Source organism: Cupressus sempervirens, chromosome 4, assembly GCF_028749045.1.
Source record: "Cupressus sempervirens isolate cs-2001-9-10 chromosome 4, ASM2874904v1, whole genome shotgun sequence".
NCBI lineage: Eukaryota > Viridiplantae > Streptophyta > Pinopsida > Cupressales > Cupressaceae > Cupressus > Cupressus sempervirens.
The window spans coordinates 845004201-845017195 of record NC_143121.1 but is presented as its reverse complement, the minus strand read 5'-3'; the positions used below and the strand labels follow the sequence as shown (position 1 = coordinate 845017195).

At 37.6% G+C, this 12995-nt stretch overlaps 1 pseudogene; it reads right to left on the bottom strand.

Annotated features, from left to right (window-relative positions):
* The window catches only part of LOC149564027 (serine/threonine-protein kinase Aurora-2-like), a 76184-nt pseudogene extending 64172 nt beyond the window's left edge, over positions 1-12012 (bottom strand).
* Positions 12013-12995: the final 983 nt, after the last annotated feature.

Sequence of the window (12995 nt, the reverse complement as noted above, 5' to 3'; positions counted from 1 at the left end):
ATGAAGATGTTCGGTACCTTTGAGTGATTGTAAGAACCCTAAATAGGCTCTACGCTGATCACTGTTTGTTTCCCTGGGTGTAATGATTGTTTTTGGTTTGTTTTTGAATGTTTTAAGCTATTTTTGGGTTTTTGAGTTGATGAAAAGAAAATACAAATATTGAAAACTAATCTACCTAAAATTATAACCCAAATCTGATTATAATGCTAATCAAGTTCATTTATTCAGATGGCTCCTAATGTTTGTACAATACTTATTGCTGGAAGAATACATTAAAAACATCATCATTAATAGTTGAAAAAAACCCTGATTTTTGTCTCCAATACACAACCACACTGCTGGTTGCTTCCTCCTTGGGCAGTGCCTATAAAAAATTGCAATCTTAAATCTCTAATTTTTAATTCACTATAGTGTTGTACTATTCATAGCACTGTAGCACACTATTCACGGCACTATAGCTGCTGTTAGAACCCCTTCCAACCTGTAACAGATTCATCCAATTCTTTCTGACTAAAACACAATATTGACTCCAGAATGAAGCCAACTCACATGAAAAATTCAAGTGATATTTCACACCCTCAAATTGCATCAACTCTGAAGATACTACGTCCTCCACAGTCTAAATTCTTCTCAAACTTGTAGAAACCCTTGTTGCCACAACTTCAAGAAATTTCACAAGGCAAAGTTTTTAAGCAATTCTCATAACCTGCTCTTGAAGGAAGACAAGGTTTGTTTATAAGGACTCCTCAACTCCAGAATGAGTCCCCACACTCAACGTGGGATAAAAGATATAATAATAACATAAAAAATGCTATTACATTAAAACTTAGAAAATCCCTTTTAATTTTTCCATAAGCTTGGACCCACAATTAATTAAAACAATGGCCCCTTTTATGATATCATGACCCTCACTTAAGTTATATATTATAACTTAACAATATAGTCTCAAAACCAATAATGTTTATTTTAACTAAATAAACATTGATATCTCCATTATTACTCAACATTTTTGAATGTCATTTGGACTGGGAGCTAACATGATAGAACTCCATATGACCATACCCCTTTCCTAAAAATAGTAGGGGTCTATCTTTATAACTCCAAAGCTGCTAAAAATAGCCTAACCAAGCCAAACTCAAAGCAAAACTCATCATAAACAAACTTTGGCAACCCAGAAGAGTACTCTACTCTGGTCCTTGGAAGATCTCCACACCAAGGTGACCCTCTATCCAATCTTATTAGCCTACAAGGGTCTCTGATAGGCTAATCACCAACTAAAGTGATGTCTCTAGCTAGAAGGGGACATCATAGTCTTCCCTCCCTAAAATTGCTTGTCCTCAAGCAATCTCAACCTTGGATGCAGTAAAATCTCCTCGCTCTCCCAAGTAGCATCCTCTACCGACAAATCCTTCCACTTCACCAAATATTCTCGGATGGTACATCTCCTCAAGTTCCTCTCTCTAAAATCAATGATAGCCTATGGTATCAAAACAAGTTTTCCCTCATCATCCAGTGGTGGTAGTATTGTAGAAGGCACAATATGATGCCCTAGCACCTTCTTGAGGTGTGACACATGAAAAACATTGTGCACCTTTCTCACTGCAGGCAAGTCTAACTCATAAGCCACCTCTCCCACTTTCTTGATAATCCTAAATGGACCATAGTATTGTGGCTTGAGTTTCTCAGCGCCACTCTTCTTGAGAGTGGATTGACGGTAAGGTTGCAACATAAGATACACCATGTCTCCAACCTCAAAAGTCCGCTCAGTCCTCTTCTGATTTGCATACTACTTCTGCAGATTTTGTGCCTTAGTTAGATTATCCTTGAGAGTCTTAACAAGGTCTTGACTCTCTTGTAAAAAATCACCTACACTAGGCACTCTACTGTCACTCAAAAGCAGATCCATAAAATTGGGTGCCTCATACCCATACAGGGCCATAAAGGGTGACATCTGAATAGACATGTTATAAGTGGTATTGTAGCAATACTCATAGAGATAAATCCACTTTACCCATGCCCTTTATTGCCCTGCTATATAATTTCTGAGATATCCCTCCACCCATTTGTTTACTATCTCTGTTTGACCATCTGTCTGAGGGTGGTAGCTAGTACTTGGAGTGAGCTCTATTGCACACAACCTGAATAGCTCTTGCCAAAAGTGACTCATAAACCTACTATCTCTATCACTTACAATGCTTAGAGGTAAGCCATGTAATCTAAATATCTCTTTGAAGAACAACTCTGCCACCTATGTAGTAGTGTATGTAGTAGTGATCAGAAAGAAGTGTGAAAATTTTGTAAGGCGATCCACAACCACATATATGCAGTCCCTGCCTTACGCTCTAGGCAGTCTTGTGATGAATTCCATAGACAAACACTCCCACTTCCTATCAGGAATTAGAAGTGGATGAAGTAAACCGGCTGGATAGGAGTGTTCTTGCTTATTCTGCTAGCAAGTGGGACACTCCCTAACATACTGAAGTACCTCTGCTTTGAGCCCTTTCCATGTGAATCGCTCTCTAATCTGTCGATATGTTTTGTAGAAACCAAGATGTCCTGCCATAGGTGAATCATGAAAAGATTTCAAAACCACCCTCCTCACTACTGATCCTAAGACCAAAAATATTTGTCCTTTTTAAATGATGAGCTCATTCACAAGGGTATATCTGCTATCTTGAATAGCCTCATCTATGAATCTAGCTGCCCAAGTGTCCTTTGCATACTCTACAAGGATCAAGTGTCTCCAATCCTCTGATATGTCTATCAATAAGTTCAAATGGGGCCTACGTGATAAGGCATCAACAACTACATTCTGTGTCCCCTTAAAATATGTAATGTCAAATTCATAGGATTGTAACTTGCTCACCCACTTTTGCTGCCTATCATTGAGATCTCGCTGCCCCAAAAAGTGTCTTAGGCTATTATGGGCAGTTTTGATACAAAATTTTCTACCTACCAAATATTGCCTGAGTTTGGCCAAACCATGCATAATGGCTAACATCTCCTTATTATATATGTTGAAGCTCCGCTCTGGTCCTCTCAATTTCCTGCTCTCATAAGCAATAGGGTGCTTCTCCTGCATAAGCACCACTCCAATGCCCTCTTCAAAAGCATCACAATGTAGCTCAAAAAGTTTGTTAAAATCTAGTAATGCTAACACTGGACAAGAAGTCATCAACTCCTTAAATTTTTCAAACACTCCTATGCCTCAAGAGTTCACAACAAAGCTCCCTTCCTCATAAAATCTATCAAGGGTGCCGCATGCCTGGAATATCCATCCACAAACCTCATGTAGAAACCACATAGTTCTAGAAAGCCCCTCAACTGTGTAAGGTTCACCGATGAAGGCCACTCCATAATGGCACAAATATTTTTAGGATCCATGCACATGCCTTCTACACTGATGATGTGACCCAAGTATAACAACTCTATCATGCCCAAATCACACTTCGACTCCTTTGCATACAATGATTCTCTACCCAATATACCTAGCACTGTGTCCAAGTGAACCAAGTGCTCCTCCCAAGATCTACTATATACCAAGATATCATTGAAGAAGACAAGTATGAATCTCCTCAACTGAGGATGGAAAACCCTATTCATTGTTGCCTAAAAAGTAGCAGGTGCGTTAGTTAGGCCAAATGGCATCACTACAAACTCAAAATGGCCACAACGACATCTAAAGGCTGTCTTCTCGATGTCCTGCTCTCTAACTCTGATTTTGTGATAACCTAATCTTAAATCTATCTTCAAGAAGAAGCAAGCTCCATGAAGCTCATCTATCAACTCATCGATCCTGGGAATGGGGTACCTATTTTTAATTGTCTTCCTATTAAGCACTCTATAATCAATGCACATCCTCAATGTCCCATCCTTCTTCTTTAATAACATCACTAAAGAAGCAAAAGGATACTTACTTGGTCTAATGTGGCCCATAGCAAGTAACTCCTTTATGATTTTCTCAATTTCATCCTTCAACCTCTTCAAATGCCTATAAGGTGTAATCATGATGGGCTTAGCCCCCTCCTCTAACTCAATGATGTGCTCAATACCTTTGTTTGGTGGTCTACCTAGTGGAATGTCATTGAACACCTTAGAGTGTTTAACTCTAAGCTCCTAAATATCAGAAGGATATTCAATCTTATGTTGTCCCTCCTGTGATGGCATCAACATGCACTCTGCTGCCCACTCTACCTAATCATGTCGAATCAATCTAGCCGTTCTCCAAAAAGATACCATCCTGAGATCACTATCCTTGATTGCCTTAAGAATATGTGTCTTCCCATTCACTTTAAACCTCATCTCCATCTCCTTGAGGTTAAGAGTGAACTCACCAAGATTGTGCAACCAACTCATCCCAAAAACTATATCTGTATCTCCCATAGGTACAACATAAAAATCTGCCTTAAAGTCATAATTATTAACTTTCAATGGGAGTCCAGTGATCCTACGATCACATTTGAGGACATAGCCATCCGCTACCCTCACTCTAATTCCCCCAAACTCCTCTATTTGTATGCCACGCTTCTCCACCATCCTAGCATCAATGAAATTATGAGTGGCACCTATATCAACCAAAGTTATGACTCGCTGTCCAGCAAGTACTCCTCTCATTCGGAATGACCCCTCTTGCTTAATACTAGTGAGACGAGCTTCCCTAAGTTGCCCATCTCCTTCCTCATCCTTGGACTCCATTTTAGACAAGTTTTCAGCCTTGTCTTCCTCTTTTTCACCATCTATTTCCTCTATATCAGACTGCTAATCTAAATTATCTGATTCTGATTCCTCATAGTATGCCCACATAACTCTGTTAGCTTTTCCCTTTGGCCTAAGAGGACAATCATGGTTTGCATGATAGGGTCTCTTACAGTAGAAACATAATTTTTTCTTCCTCAAATAATTTAATGTTTCCCTGTCAAAAGGTGTTGTAGTTTTATCTTTAGAATCATTTTTAAAATTAGTCCTCTCTGGTTTTTTATAAAATGGTTTGTTATCCTTACTAGAAGATGCTTCTTTGGACTGAAATTTGTTTGTTGGGACTGCATATTCCATACTTCTTGCCTTTTTCATCACTTCTTATAAAGAAATAGGATCAAATGCCTTTATCCAACCTCTCAGTGGTTCAGATAGGCTCTCAATGAAAAGAACTATCAATCTATGCTCTGAAATGTTTGGCACCATGACTACCAACCGTTGAAATTCACCAATGAAATACTCCAAGTTGTCGATTTGTTTTAGCTGTGCTAAGTTCCAAAAGTAAATCTTTGGATCTTTTTTGTCAAATCTTTCAACCAACCTATCTACAAAGTCCTGGTATTTTGTCACCTGGTTATGCTGAAGTGTTACCATACCATGGTACCACCAATCATGTGCTACTCCCTCCAAATGCAAGGTGGCATATTTGATAGCTTCAATCTTTGTCATTGGCCTCAGTGCCAAAAATGTGTCAAGCTTATGAATCCAAGCTTCAACTATCATCTTACCACTCCCATCAAATGTAGGCATAGTATGATTTCCTGTAGCCCTCTTCAGCTCACTATTTTGAGCTCTAGGCCTCCTATCCTATCTGAGTGACCTATAATGCTCTCTCCTCTAATTTACAAAGTGTTCAAAGGTTGTCCTCTCCCAAACTTATGAAGCTAATAATTCCCATTCATCATTTGTAGCCATGAGTGCATCTGCGAATATGGGATCTCCTATCGCCTCCTCTACCAGAGCTTCTTTTGGCTCCTCTGGAACAAATGTAGGGCATGTAGGCCTATCAGCTATTCTAGAATGGGTCCATTGTGATCTCTAATTACCTATAGCACTCTTGTTATCTCCTTGTTCTCCCGGCTCCCCATTTTGTCTAACAAGTGGGTTCATCCTTTCTAGCATAGTAGTGAGTGCCTGTAATGCCTGTGCCATCTACTGCTGCCCTGTAACCATAGCACAAAAGAATTCTCTACTATCCTGATCATCATTATTCCTCCTGTTTCTAGGTGGACTACCATCATGCCTCTCTTCCATATTTCCTATTTCCTGTAACTATTCTCTTTCAATCAGAGCTCTCCTACGAGTATGGTACCTGTGTGGTCCAATTTCCAGTGGCTGCATATGACTTCCCAAACCCTCAAGATGGCAGGAATGAGGCTTTGATACCAAGTTAGTAACCATTGCACCAAAAGCTTGAACTATTAGTAAACGAAACCTCCTCGCGTTAAGGGGGAAACCCCAAGATAGCCTCGCTAGCGAGGACCCCAAACACGTGGTAGCGACAAACTGCACAGACAGACCTACATCACCTTTTGTTAGGGGCCCACCCTGGGGAAATAACAGTTTAGTTAGTAACTGTTGCACCAAAAGCTTAGACTATTAGTAAATGACACCTCCCTGTGTTATGGGGGCAACCCTAGGATAGCCTCACTAGTGAGGACCCTAGACACGTGGTAGCGACAAACCACACAGACAGACCTACATCACCTTCCGTTAGAGGCCCACCCTGGGGACATCACAGCCCACCACACTCCGTAGGTCTCGACCTTAAGACCTCCAGCTCTGATACCAAGTTAGTAATTGTTGCACCAAAAGCCCAGACTATTAGTAAATGGCACCTCTCCATGTTAAGGGGGCAACCCCAGGATAGCCTCACTAGTGAGGACCCTGGACACGTGGTAGTGACAAACTGCACGGACAGACCTACGTCACCTTCCATTAGGGGCCCACCCTGGGGATATCACAGTGATTCAATGAAGAAAAATCCTCCTTTGAAGAACCCATGTGATATGAGGCACCTAAGTCAAATATCCATTCCTTTAAAGAGTTTGTATTTGCCATGAATGCTTGCCCTTTGCCCTTTGAATTTGATGATGGTCCCTTATCCTTGTAAGCATTAGGCAATGGAACATTTATGTTTCTTCATGATGTTGGTTAATTCATCAATCTGTTTAAGATAACACTCATGCTCTTCATGACCCAATTTCTTGCAATAAGCACACTTCTTCTTCTCCTTATTGTTGTCCCCTTTCTTATTAGAATTCGACGACTTTCCTTGTTGATTGGATTGGGGTGTTGTCTTTTCTGCATCCTTAGATTTGCTCTTCCATTTCTTCTTACCCTTTCCTTTATTTGAAGACTACCCAACTGAATGTTGAGAACCCTCATTGGCCACCAATGCTTTGGACTAAGGTGATTTGAGAATCCCCATTGATTTCAACTTCTTTTCTTCATCATCCAATAGTTTTGCATATTCATCAAAAGTGACTTTCTCTTAAGCAGACCCTAAGGTAGTCTTTGAAGTGTTAAAAGAAGATACAATTGTGGAATATTCCAATGGCAACTTGTTATTGATAAGATACATTAGTCTGTCATTTTTTACAGATCTTCCACAATCAATAAGCTTTATCCTTAATTCATTCACCTTGATGATGAAGTCTTGTATGGAGTCATACGACTTAGGATCTAAGGAAACAAACTCATCTTCAATTTTGAACACATCCTCTTCAGACACTTTACCATAAAGGCTTTCGAGGGTATCCCAAGCTTCCTTGGATGTAGTACATTTTTTAATTTGATACATGATTTTATCATCTACCCCCAAAGATGTATCACCTAGGGCTTTTCTATCCATTGCTACCCAATTTGAAATATCACTTGCAAATACATTATCACCTGTTGGTTTACGAAGAGTACCATCTACATATTGTGAAACTTCATTATGCATTAAGTGATACAACATTTTGAATGACCATGAAGCATAGTTATGAGGAGTTAATTTAGGAAACTTAAAGTTTTGCATAATGCAGAAAATGAAAGAAAATTGCATAAAAGAGAGAACACAACACCAAGAACACCCCCCCTTTTCACTAAATCAAGAAACCCCCCCAAAATAGATGCTTTGGGAACTTTATCAGTAGTGCGATTACAATGGGCCAATTGCCAATTTTAGCCTTCGTGGACTTCTGATTTTGCTTGTTACAACTTCTTAATGGAGTACAAATTTGAAACTTTACAATGTGCTACAATACTGAAGCATTAAAAAGAAAAGAAAGGCCCTATTGCTGAAAGTGACAATTTTGTCCACAAAACCCTAAAATATGATGCTAGATCTAGAAAGTAGACGAAAAAATACACACTTTCAAAAAAAAATGGAACCTATTTTCGACTCCAGATGTGCCCGAATGGAGCATTTGAAGTTTCAAAATGTAAGATTATCTAGGTATAGTCACCAAAAAATGCAATTTTTGAACAATCCGTGCACCAAAATCAAAAACTATCTACACCACTGAAAAATTTAGAAAATTATACCCAATATCAAAAAAAATTACACTTGATTTGGAGTCTAGATGTGTGAGTTATGGCCTCTTGAAGTCAGACTGCAAAAACTAAAATCAATCTGGAGAGGGGTTGCATCAACGAAAGATGAGGTTAAATTTGATGGTCATACGATCGTCGTGGTAGTTGTAATGTTACCTATGATGATGTCAAGATGGGTGTCAATTTTAGGACAAGAGATTGATGATGTCAGCAAATATTTAGCCCACTTGATGACATGGCAGCTTATATGTCTTGTCGTACTATACAGATATGTATAGGAAGTCCATGTCGTCGATGACTAGTCATACAGATGCCTACATGGATGATGACATAGGCTCTAACTGGACTGATGTCGTGGCTATCCGCATGGTGGAGTGACTAGACTCTACCGTACGCTAACTGGGTAGGCAGAAGATGACTGTTCGAGTAGGTGTATTAGTGCACACCTTGTGGCATACCATAGTCCACATGTTTAGGCATAGACTGGATGCTAGATTTCCAGTGTGCATTGCCACAGATGGTTATAGTCACAGTAATGAAGACAGTGATGCCAAATTTGGTGGGGCGAATGTTGGTTTCATGTTTTTTGATGCTGGAGTTTTCACATGTTAGTCCCACATTCGTGGGGTGTGGGAACTCTGTGCTCTTTAAAAGAGTCTCTCGCAAATTATTAAATAAACTAAAGGCATTGAGCCTGCTTGACAGTGGTGAAGTGGCCTGCCAAAATTATTTGATTCGCTCGTCAGGTACTATGACCATAATTTTCTATGGAACCTTTGCTTGATTTTGTAGAGGTATGGCCTGAAATCCAATGTAAAAATTGTAGAGGCCATAGGGTATAATGTAAGAAGCATGCTAATAAATAATTCCCTGCAATAAAATATATCTACCAAAAATACAGAGCCGAGTTGGTGTGTCACTACCTGGTTCATCTATTTTTTTTTTTCTACTTGGGAAAAATTTTGAAAAATAATTCTGAAAATACCAAATAATATAGAGAGGAAGAAATTCAAATTTGAAAAATAAATTAAATAGATCTGAAATAGATCATACCCAAATTGCAAATGAGTGCCTTTGGGTTTTGATTTGCAAAAAAAAATTGCCTCACAATCAACTTTCACCCAATATAGGCAAATTTATAGTCAATCTTCACCGAATTGATACTTTGGATGCAACGGTGAGGTCAGATCTAGCTCTAGACACTCTCAATTTTTGTGGATCCTCTGAATTTATGTCAAGGTGCTGAAGCATGAATGCTCTCGAATAGCTACGTGATGAGAATCCTCCTCAGCTCTGATATAATGTAAAAATTTGGCTTAGGCCAGAATTCACCCAAGAACTAAAGAACTCAACACAAGCACACAGTAGACCAAAATAGACAGAGTATGATCAGAATGACAATATTCATTCAATAACTTGATTCAAGAGTACACTAGGAGTGCTTGAATATAAATGCCTTAGAAGAGCTTCTAAAATGCATAGAAGTTAGCATCATGATATGTCCTACAATTAGGCACATGTCCACCAGATATGGGTTATCCTCCATTAAGCACAGGATTAAGTGCGATGATGTGAGGATAAGCCGACAATGGTGTAGCACACAAATCAGTGGAGTAGACAACATGTGCTAAATGAAGAGTGCTGATAACTATGTTATCAACATGAAAACTCAGTGAATGATGCATACTCCTGTGTTGTAGACACCATGTGCATAATTAGAGTTGTGTAACTCAATGAGAGTTCACAAACTCCTAAGTGTCTCACCTAAAATAATAATAAAATAATACAAAATAATTAAATAATGCATTAACCTAAATAAAACTTAAGTGTAATAAGTAAATACTTATTTACACCAACACTCCAAAATTCATGTTCACAGCAAATGTCAACTCATATTTAGTGCACATGTTCAAAAACTTCTAAATGTTTTGATTAAAAGGAAAACACATGTTGAAATAGATTTGGATCTTGGGTTATTTTTTTCCCAATTAGTAGATTTTAGAGAGGAAGAGAAAAAGAGAGAGTTTGGAAAATTAATAAATTGCATGAATGGTAGCAATATAGGAAGGAGATACCACAAATCAAAGAACAAACATAGATCTATATACATGTTACATGTTTTTAGACTAGCAAGAAACACTCTATACATATCTAGGGATGGTCAAAAAATGATTATCGCAAATCAATACTCAATTACAAGAATCCTTCAAGAGGAAGGCTACAAGTACATAGTTCAATTGAAATCCTAGATGAATAGTTCAATTAAATCCTCCTCCTAGAGGAAGGCTACAACAAATACATAGTTCAATTGAAGGTCTATAGATACCATTAGGATCAGCATTTTGAACAATCCATGGATGTTGTAAAATCTTGTGTAAAGGCAACCTCTTTGAGGAATCTTTCTTTAGTAGCTGCATAACCATGATAACTAAAAATGTATATAAGTAGTGAGATAGACATATCTAACAAAATTTTCTTCAAAATATCAAGGAAACATATACTAACTTAAGATATTAGATCTTTAGCTGCAACAGAAATAAGTGGCTTTAAAGGAAATTTCAAATCCACTTTCACATTCTTGAATAAAAAAGCTAGCCATGGTCAAATCCATGCTTGAAATAAGAAAATATAAGAACCCTTCAAGTATAAGGCTTGAAACAAAAATATATATATACTAAGAACTAAAATATAGTATGGCTTCTCAAACCTTTTGTAAGTGTTTGAATGCTCCTTTGCTTCAAAAGGAGAAACCCCATAAAGAAACTCATAACACAAGATCCCGAAACTCCATATGTCTACCCTAGAATCATGCTCCTTGTTTTCCACTGGAATAGACGTTTGCAAATATGTAAATAATCTAGAAGGTAGCAATGAAAAGAAAAGTAAATATCACACACTAACATACCCATTTTAGGAGGTAAGTAATCCAAGGTTCCACACATTGTTCACCTTCTATCAAAAGTGTGCACATACCAATGAAAATCAGCAATTTTCAGCTCACCTTGACAAGTGAATTTGTTAATAATGTAATAATCAGAAAAACATCCTTGCAAGTTTAAACTAAGTATCATTAGAAATATATTCATCCTTGGCACTTACCTATATGCTAATTAACAAGTTCTCTAGCTTGATATCCTGGTGTATGACATGCTTTTCATGGCAATATATCAAAGCTTTTGCAAGAGACACAATGTACTGTACAAAAAAAGAGTCAATAGTTTCCAAACTAAAAAGAAAAGTGGATTATAAGCCATTTCCAATTGTGCTTATAGTAGTTGATTGCCTTTCACTGAAGCATTTACAACATTGGAGCTCTTTGTAGAGCTCACCTTTTGTAGCATATTCTAGAATAAGATACACCAATAAATTGATGAATCAAAGAAAATTAAAAAAATACTAGGGAAGGATTTGATGAAAACTAAATGTCACCCAAAAGATTAGAACATTTCAGGATATGCACCTGATCATAAATTATCCAAACAATCAAAGTATATTTGGATGGTGGACATGACTTTGAATTTCAATCTCCGTACACAACTAGTTTTCTACCTATGATAGCTAGAGTTGGTTCTTGAATAGAATTTTAAAGCCACAAAAAAATTTCTTTGTTCACACAAGTGAAAATAGCTAGTAAATTATTAAGTGATAGTCCTTCGCTAAAAAAAATTATGCCATTCAAAATCTTTATTCTCTTACCATATGATAAATGGGAATCATGCATTAATCTTATCATGTCCCTTGGCTATAAATGGGAATCTCACTATTTATGATAAAAGAAAATATAAGAAATATTTTTGTATGGTTACAAGAGAGTAAATATAACCCCAGGGCTATGATCTAAGCTATAGGGATGTCAGTGTCACACTGTGGAGCACCCCTCAAGCATATTTCTAGAAGCATTTTTTTAGCAAACAAACTGGGATCCAAGCTATAGGGATGTCACTGTAGATTGAGGGTTATGTGTTAGCCTAGGCCCTATTTTGATAAGATGGACATGATCAGATCGTTAGAAAAATATAAAGCCATTGAGGCTAAGGCCAGGTTTGAAACTCATTTTTTGTTGATTTCAACATAGGTATGGGATTGAGTTTTAGTTATGTGATAGCCTATACTGATTAAGATGGCCATGATCAACTTGTTAGGTAGAATCTTAAACCATTGAGCCTACTTGATTTCAAAGTAGTATTCCCCACAAAATCACAAAAACACTAAAAGACACTAGCCAGTTTTACCATTGGATTTGGGATTTGCATAATGTAGTCCAATTGATCGGATGTCAAGAAAAAAATGCATTGACAATAATTGAAAACTAAAAGTGATCTAAAAGTTTGAGTATGGTCAAATCAATGAATTCTACGAAGAAATTTACAATTTCACTGACACTACAATTTCACCCACAGAAATAACTTGTTAGATAAAATCTAAAACCTATGATGCCATGTTTGAAACTCCATGCAATTTTCCTTTTCTTCTGTCAATGTCTATCTAGGCGGGGATTGAGTTATTTGTTAGCTAAGGCCCCTCATACTAATAAGATGGCCATGATCAATAGATTCTAGATGAAACAACATGCTTTACCTTATAGACCTAAGGAGTGCACATCTAAGTATCATAGAAAATCCTACATATCATCAATGAGCATAAGTACCGATACCGCACATAGATATGGACACCTAACAAAACTTGATTTTGTAAAATAG